Source organism: Mesoplodon bidens, assembly GCF_964165515.1.
Source record: "Mesoplodon bidens genome assembly, chromosome: 15".
In the NCBI taxonomy this organism is placed as follows: Eukaryota; Metazoa; Chordata; class Mammalia; order Artiodactyla; family Ziphiidae; genus Mesoplodon; species Mesoplodon bidens.
This window is the reverse complement of record NC_138171.1, coordinates 44,260,481-44,269,318: the sequence shown is the minus strand read 5'-3', so window position 1 is coordinate 44,269,318 and position 8,838 is coordinate 44,260,481. Positions and strand designations below refer to the sequence as shown.

The 8,838-nt window shown below is 49.2% G+C and overlaps 1 long non-coding RNA gene across 2 annotated transcripts; it reads left to right on the top strand.

Moving 5' to 3' along the window:
• Window positions 1-816: 816 nt before the first annotated feature.
• LOC308629673 lies at window positions 817-5,360 on the top strand. Of its 2 annotated transcripts, none has more exons than XR_014017697.1 (4): window positions 817-1,373; window positions 2,723-2,800; window positions 3,891-4,046; window positions 5,146-5,360. It is a non-coding gene; the product is annotated as an uncharacterized lncRNA (long non-coding RNA). The 2 variants fall into 2 exon arrangements; XR_014017698.1 differs by lacking the exon at window positions 5,146-5,360 and adding an exon at window positions 4,269-5,122.
• Window positions 5,361-8,838: the final 3,478 nt, after the last annotated feature.

The window sequence follows — 8,838 nt, the reverse complement described above, 5'->3', positions numbered from 1 at the left end:
GGCCCAGCCTCTCCGCGGCATGTGGGATCTTCCCGAACTGGGGCATGAACCCGCGTCCCCTGCATCGGCAGGCGGACTCTCAACCACTGAGCCACCAGGGAAGCCCACAACTTGCTTCTTTTTAAGGTCACAAGATCCTTTTCTTTAGGCAAGGATGGTGTCCATCCCGGGGCAGTACCCTTCATTATTGACTTTTGTCCCGTTGGAGGAATTAGGTGATTTTGCACAGCCTCCTCAGCTCTGGACTAACTAGACATCCATGTTTGTTTTGATGCTTTAGTTTGGAATTCCCAGAAAAGGTTTTCAATATCAGAGACGCAGCGTGGAGGAGAAGAGCATGTGCCCTGGAATCAGAGGGATCTGAGTTCAAATCAGACTCTGACATACACTCAGTTACCTATAAAATGGGACAAAGAATAATACTCTCTTCACAGAATTGCCCTAAGGCCATAGAGATAAGGTCTGTAAGTAACCTAGCAAGAAGGTCCTCAATCAATAGCAGCCCTTACTATTGTCTCTACCGTGTTCCTTATTCTTGTGTCACAAAACTGACCCTCTACCGACAGACCTTTTTAAAAAGACAGCAGTAATAACAGTAATAATAATGACGTTGGCTAGCATTTATCGAGCACTTATTATGTGTCAAGCACACTTTTAAGTGCTTACATGTATTAATTCATTGAATCCTTACAGCAAGCCTTTGAGCTAGCTTGGTTATGTTTGCAGATAAGAAAGCCAAGGCTCAGAGAGGTGAAATGACCTCAGCCGAGCTGGGATAGAAACCGAGGCAGTTGGGCTTCGCCCTCCTGATCTAGGCACCAGAATCATCAAAACGTCCCCCAGAGTGAGCACCAGGCAACTCAGCCCTTCTCAGGGAGCAAGTGTACCCATTCCTCCAGAAGCCGATTTCACTTGCCGGGGCCGAAGGGGTTATTCCCACTGAGAAGCCCGCACCCCGGGTTCCTAGAGAGGCCGCGCTGGGGGCGGGAGGAAAAGGCGCTTCCGGCTGTGTCGGGACTCGGGAATCGGGCGGGCTGGCTGCGGGCTGCGGCGCTCGGACCCCGCCTTGGCCTGGGCCTCCCCGCGGGGAGGATGAGCTGGGGACGGGAGGAGGGGCAGGGCTCCAGAAAGGGGGGACTGAGCTGGGGAACGGAGGGCCGGCCCGCGCAGACCAGGGGCCCGCCGGGGTGCGGGGAGTGGGGGGTGGTGCCCCTGAACTTGGCCGCCCCGGAGACTTGTGGTCTCTCCGCCGCAGGCTGGTCCGGGGAGGCGCGGGGCGGGCGGCCGTTTCTCCTGGAAGGGCCAGCAGCCCGGTCGCCCGCCGGGGCCCTCGCCGGCCCCTCCCCGAGACCTCGAACGTTCCAGAGCCCGGGGTAAGAATGCGCTCGCTCGTTCCTCCCCGCTCCCAAGTGCGGCCCCGTCCGCCTCCTGCTTAACGCCCACAACCGCCCTCAGAAGCCGGCGGCCTCACCCCCATTTTGTAGGCGACTGATTTATAAAGTCAATTTATAAACGGGCTTGTCCCAGGCCCTCAGGGGGCCAGGAGCGGAGCCAGGACCGCGCCGCGGTGCTCTGGCCCGCGGACTCATTACCGGCTCAGCATTCGGGTGGTGGGCTAGCATCAGGCTAACTTCTTTCGAGTCAGCAGGCCTGAAACCAAGCTGGTTGGCCTTTTCTCTTTGCAAGAGAGCTGGTTCATTCTAAGTTGAGTTGGAACTCCCAGTTATCTTTTCTCCTGCACCCCCTCTGCTTCCCCCATCTTTTCCTGATCATCTTGTTAGTCTTTGTCTTTTTTTTTTCCCCAACCTATCTTTCCAGTCCCACTGCCACCATCTTTCAGCTTTCATTGTTGCAAACCTGCGTTGTTGCAGTAACCTTCAATCCTGACTGCTTCCCCTGTTATTTCATATGCCACACCTCCCCACTTTACTCCAGTTGCTCCCAAACCCTTGCATCAAGCCACTCCCCTGCTCAAACAACCCTTTTAGTCTATTAAACTGAAGTTGTCTATAGACTCAAGTCAGACCTCTGTAAGCATGTCATTCAAGGCCATCTGAAACGTCACTTCAGCCCATCTTTCTAACCTGATCTCTCTTGGTTCCCTACAGTTGGAAAATGTGTTTCAATGGTCGCAGAGTTTCTTTTCAAAATTCAAGTTGGGACTTCCCTGGCGGTCCAGTAGTTAAGACTCCGTGCTTCCAATGCAGGGGGCACAGGTTCCATCCCTGGCCAGGGAACTAGGATCCCATGTGCCGTGTGGCACGGCCAAAAACGAAATAAAATTAACAAAATTTGAGTTGATATTTAACATTGGGAGGTTCCATTAAAGAAAAAACCAAACAGGTTTCCAGCTTTCGATCCATCAAAAGAGCTGGAAACAGTAGGCCCAGGTTCTTGCCTCCAACATTTAGTTTGAACCAAGCAGTGGCTGCCCCCTTTTAGATAGGGCTGTGTTTCCCGGTTCACCCTAGTCCCGTCCACTCCGGAATCCTCGCTGTCTCTGAGCCTGAGGATCAGCTGTTGTGCTTGCACTGATGTTTTTCCTAGAATAGAGAAGTAGGTTTTGGCTCCTGGGTTTCTGTCAAAAGGACTCAAATGGAAAGTAAACCCAGAGGGACCTTTGTGTAAAGACAACAGAGAGAGTAAGCTCCCAGCATCCTTCGTGCTTTTCCTTTTCTTTCTTGGACCCCATTTCCATTTGAATTTTCCACTTGCTCTACAGGAACCCTCACATCCAGCTAGATTGCCTCACAGCCTCTCAGATGAACCGGAGGACCATATCTTTGCAGTATCTTCTCCAGTGAGTAGATTCTATTCAGCAATGTCCTCCGCTTGTTCTCCTATTCTGTGAAACCTTCCCTGACAACCAAACATCCAACCAACCCCATCCGTCTCATCAGCATTTCTGGAAGCCAGGCACTAGGTTAGATGAGTATGACTAAACCACCATCATTTCTCCCTCCCCTGGATTTCTATGGCCGTGCCTGAATCAGTGTCTTATACAGCATCTTGCACATGGTAGGCAGTCAATATATAATTATCAACTGATAAATGGCGCAGTCACACATGTCTTATCCTCCTGGTTGAACTGTAAGATCTTCGAGGATGGGGTCCAAATTGGATCTATCTTTGCACTGCCCTAGCAACCATTACAGTGCCCGGCACATAGCAGACACGTGGTAATGGCTAAGGAAATAGGTGCCGTAAGGAGGTGCCCCAGACAAGCAATAAATACCAAGTTTCAGTCCAATCCCATGGCTGGAAGCAGCACCCCCTGCTCCCCCAAGCCCCAGAGGAATGGAGAGTCAGCCCCAGAGAAGAGAGGGCAGAGGCTTACTCAGTCCTGAAAGCCAGGAGCACTTCACAGACCCCTCAACCTGGAGGCTCTGCTCAGGATTCAGCTAAAGCTACATCTAGGACCAAGCTGTATCCATGTGACCTTGTGAGTGAAACCCAACCTGATTCTGATTCTGAATTCCAAGCTCTAGAATAACAACAATGGTTCACGTGTACTGAGGCTCCCTCTGAGCCAAGCACTGCCCCATGCTTCACACCCATGGCCTTCCAGCTTCTCCAGGGCCATGGCGTCAATACGGTGAGTATCTCCTCTTCACAGAGAGAAGGCCGAGGCTCTAATGCCTGAGTAACTCACCTAAGGCCACATAGTAACAGGCTGGCCAGGAGCTAAGTCCACGTGCGTTGATTGCAGGGCTTCTGAGCTTAGCACTGTGCTCCTTCCAAACATCTGAGGCTCTATTTAATACCAAAGAACTGCACATTTCAGAATGGTTAAGATGGTAAATTTTATGTTGTGTGTATTTTAACTCAATTTTTTTTCTTTCTTTCTTTCTTCTTTTTTTTTGGCTGCATCACGGCATGTGGGATCTTAGTTCCCCAACCAGGGATTGAACCCGTGCCCCCTGCATTGGAAGCGTGGAGTCTTAACCACTGGACTGCCAGGGAATTCCCTTAGCTCAATTTTTTAAAAGAAAAAAAAAAATCTGAGACCGAGGAGGACATTGGGCCAGACCCAGGGACTCAAACAGGTAAAAAAAAAAAGTCCTGCCCTCACAGAGGTTAAATTCTAAGGAAGACAGAAAAACAAAATAACAAAGTGGGAAGGGGGCTAGGAAGTATCAGGGTCAGGGAAGTTGTTGCAGCTTTGGAGAGGGAGGCTGGGCGGGGAATTCTCTAAGAAGATGAGCTTTCATGTGAAAGACTGACAGGAAGCAGATGTGTAACAGCTGCCTGTCTGCTGCTCCCTTCAGAACTCTAGAAAGAAGACAACCTAGACCAAGGAAAGTGACTCAGGTGCTATCTGCTATCCTTGAAGTATTCCAGGAGGGTGAAAAGAAAACACAAAAAGTGAAGTTGATTCTTTTCCTTCCCAACATTCCCTTTCGTTTCTTCTCATTTTGCCCTAGATCGTTTCTTACTTCTCCAATCTCCTGCAAGACTCACCTCTATTCTGCCTTGTCTGTCCTTCCTTCCTTTATCCCAGCGCCATCCAGAGTGGCCAAGAAATGAGGTGGCAGAGGAGGGGGTGAGCAGGCGGTCAGGGGAACTAGCATGCTTCCTTCTATTACATGGAGCCTTGCAGAATGTGAAGGGGTGGCAAGAGCAGGAGGCAGGCAACCCTGGAGGTGACACATTTGGAGATTCAGGAAACATCTGCAGGGCCAGATGGCCCAGATCCCCTAAGAGTGAGAGGATTAAACACGCAGAACCTAGGGAAGAAGCAAAGGCACATGTTGGTTGGTTTTAGTTTTGCATTTTGGTATGCCTCTTTTGTTATAACAGCTTAATTGAGGTAGAATTCACATACTGTATACTTCACTTAAAGTGGACAATTCTGTGAATTTTAGTCTAATCACAGAGTTGTGCAACCATCACCATAATTTTAGAACATTTTCATCACTCCCCAAATAAACATCCTATCTATCGGGAGTCACTTCTTGTCCGCCCCCTTCCCAATCTCCCCCCTGCCCTTTCACTCCCACCCCTCCCACCTCCCACCCCCTCCACTCTAGGCAACCACTAATGTACTTTCTGTCTCTGTAGATTTGCCTAGGCTGGACATTTTGTATAAATGGCCCACTTTGGTTTTGGTTTTAGTTGGCTTTTTTTTCCCTTTTTTTTTGGAAGGTGGGTGGGTGACCACTGAAGAGTCTTACAAAGGTGGGTTTGGAACATTAGAAGTTGAGAAGCTCTTCCAAGGAGACAAAGGTGACAGAGGAAAAGCAGAAGAGGGAAATAACTTGCTTCTGTTTTATTTTTTATTGCTCTGTTTCTTCTTTGTTAGTCACCCCAAATGTCAGGAGGAGAGGAATCCTAAGTAAATGAAAGTGGGAAGTGCTCCAGATTACATTGTCTGCTTTTATTTCTGTGAACAATTTTTTTAACCTGTTTTAACACAGTTATGCCTTCTCTTTGCCAGCACTGTAAAGTATAAAGGGACCAATCATGGAGTCAAGTCAGGAAACCTGGTTCTTCCCATTAGCAGCCTGACTCAGCTCTTCTCAAAGTTTTTTCTTCCGTAAAATGAGGGGGTTAAAGATTATCCCACCTCCTCTCCAGCATCATCTCCTGAGCGGCAGGCAGTCAGCCTTTTCCGTATCTGTTGACAGTCCGTATTTCATTTTTAGGTGCCACCCTAGACTCTTCCTCCGTTCCTGGAACTGCTGGGTACAGAAAGTAAGGAGGATGAGAAGATAGCGATGTAAATTGCTTACAATTTATATAACGGGTCAAATATTTATGAAGAACTTTTATACATGTTACCTGGGCTGTTTCATAGCTAGGGAGGAATACTGGAAGGAACGCTGGGGAACATCTAGTCCAGTCCCTTCACGCCAAGATGAGGAAACAGGCCTAGAAATAGGATATAACTTGTCTAAGGCCAAACAGCAAGTGAGTGCCATAGCGGGGCACTATTCATTTACACTTGAGGAAGCCGGAGCCCAGAGACTTCCATGAAGAATAGGGCCTGTCAGTCGGGGAAGGCTCCTTGGAGGTGTTCTAGAATCCAAAACCTCTTTTAACAGCGGTTTAGAAGAGGTGCCGGCCCCGGCCAGGTTTCTCGGAATTTACTGGACCTGGATCCAGACCTACGGTCTCGCACTGTAGCATGAATGAATGTGATCTTAGGGGTTCCTGCAGAGGCACCTCTACTTGGGGCCGGGGCGATTACTCGGGGCGGGGCTCAGGTGTCCTGGCCTTTGAGGTCCCCTTCCCTGGGAGGAGCCTTCAGGATCTCCTTGTAACCCGGCCCGGAGCAGCGGACCGCTTGGGGCGCGGCGCGAGGCCGGGTTGGGGGCGTGGCCCGCAAGCTGCGAACCAATACCAAGCCAGATCGTAAATAAGGGCGGGGTGTCCTCGCTCCGCCCATTTTTCTCAGCTTCCGGAAAGCCGGGCGGTGACCTAGGCAACCGACCTAGAGTAAGACCGCCCCTAGCCAAAATTGCTTCGTCCCGCCCCTCTTGGCACAACCAATCGGAAAGTGAAGTCTTTTACTGGGGCAAGAGAAAAAAAAGGACGGCGATTTTTGATTGGTTGGTTGGATGAGTCGGGTACAATCACTGGTGTGACCCTGGGGCTGGGGAGTGGGACCTCGCCCAGGTTGGAAACCGTGAGCCTGAGACATACACTTTCGAGAGGCTGAGTGGAGAAGGAGCTTTAGTGAACTGAAAGTTCCGTGTTTCCAATTCGAAGTAGCTGCTCTCCTAGGTGTGGGCGAAGGTAGTGGGAGACCAAAAACCACCCGATATTGTTAGTTATACTTCTCGGTGGTAGTAGTATTGCGAGGAATACAAGCATTTAATGTTTAAATTGAACATTTATTTATTATTTATTTATTTATTTTTGTGTGTGTGTGTGTTATGCGGGCCTCTCACTGTTGTGGCCTCTCCCCTTGCGGAGCGCAGGCTCCGGACGCACAGGCTCAGCGGCCATGGCTCACGGGCCCAGCCACTCCGCGGCATGTGGGATCCTCCCGGACCGGGGCACGAACCCGTGTCCCCTGCATCTGCAGGCGGACTCTCAACCACTGCGCCACCAGGGAAGCCCCTAAATTGAACATTTATTGAGCGCCTGCTGGGTGCCAGACACTGGTCTAGGTGCTTGGGCTCAGTGAGCAAACCTGATTATTGCCTTCTTGGAGGTTGTATTCTAACGAGGGGAGATCATACCTTACGTAGTGTGTTAGAAGATGGGACAAGGCTGTGGGGGAAAAAAAAAAAAAGTAGAGCAAGGGGGGGACTTCCCTGGCGGTCTAGTGGTTAAGACTCCGCGCTGCCAACACAGAAGGTGCGGGTTTGATCCCTGGTCGGGGAACTAAGATCCCACGTGCTGCACAGCCAAAAAAAAATTAAAAAAAAAAAAAAATGAAAAGACAACTTACAGAATGGGAGAAAATATTTGGAACTCATACATCTGAAGGGACTTGGAGTCGTAATAAATAATGAACTCTTACAATTTAACAATAAAAAGATGAATAACACCCCCCCCCCAAAAAAAAAACCCAAAAAGTAGAGCAAGGTAAGATGGAGCAGGTTGCATCATTAACGAGGTGGCCAGGTTGGACACCAGTGCAAAAGTGAGATCGGAACAAAGAACTGAAGGAGGCAGGACTGTTTGCCAGTGGGCTATCTGGGAGAGTATCCAAGGCAAGAGGGAACATCAGACTGGTATTACTGAAAAACGGCGAGGAGAAAACTGTGGCTGGAGCGTGTGAGTGAAGGGAGAGTGGTGGGAAACGACTGAGGGGACAGGGAGTACAGATCTTACAGGGTCTTGTATGCTTGGCTTTTGCTTTGAAATAGGGAGCCATTGCAGGGTTCTGGCAGAAGAGTGACATTATGTGACATATTTAAAATAACCCTTCTGGCTGCTGTGTTGGTAATCAATCGAAGATGCAAGGATGGAAGCAAGGAAGTCTGCTAAAAGGTAATTGCAATAATGCATGTTAGGGAATTCCCTGGTGGTCCAGTGGTTAGGACTCCACACTCCTCGGGCTGCCAAGGGCCCAGGTTCATCTCTGGTCGGGGAAATAAGTTCCCACGAGCTGAGCGGCATGGCCAAAAATAAAATAAGGGACTTCCCTGGTGGTCCAGTGGTTAAGACTCCATGCTCCCAATGCAGGGGGCTAGGTTCCATCCCTGGTCAGGGAACTAGATCCTGCATGCCGCAACTAAAGATCCTGCATGCTGCAACTAAGACCCTGTGCAGCCAAATAAATAAATAAATAAATAGACATTAAAATAAAATAAAAGCAGCTTGGTTTAAATTTAAAAAAAAAAAGCATGCTAGTGTTTAAGAGATGAGGGTAGTTTGGACCAGGGTGGTGGTGGTGTAAGTGGTGAAAAGTGGTCAGATTCTGGATATATTTTGAAGGTAGAGCCCAAAAGGTTTCCCCCAAAATTGGAAATGTGATATGAGATAAAGACAGGAATGAAGAATCACTCTAAGGATTGTGGCCTCAACAATGGAAGGAATCACCATCAATTGACATAGAAAAGGCCGGGGGTGGACCAGACTTGGGGTCTTGGGAAAATCAATATTTACAGGTGGAGTTTTTCAATCAGAGAAACACAGGGGTGACCAGAGCACATAACAGGGTTCAGTTAACTTAGTTGAGAGTCAAGAAAGCTTCCTCTCACCTATGTAAGCTACCCCAGTGATTCTCTAATTAATGATGAGGTCATATCAGAATCACTTGGGAAATCTTTTCAATCTAAACCACGGAGGCAATCTTTATTCCCCCAAACCTTGATTATGGTGAGGGGCGGGGGAAGGAGTGGTGCGAGCAGTGGTGTGTGCAGTCAGTCCAGCAAGGAAGAC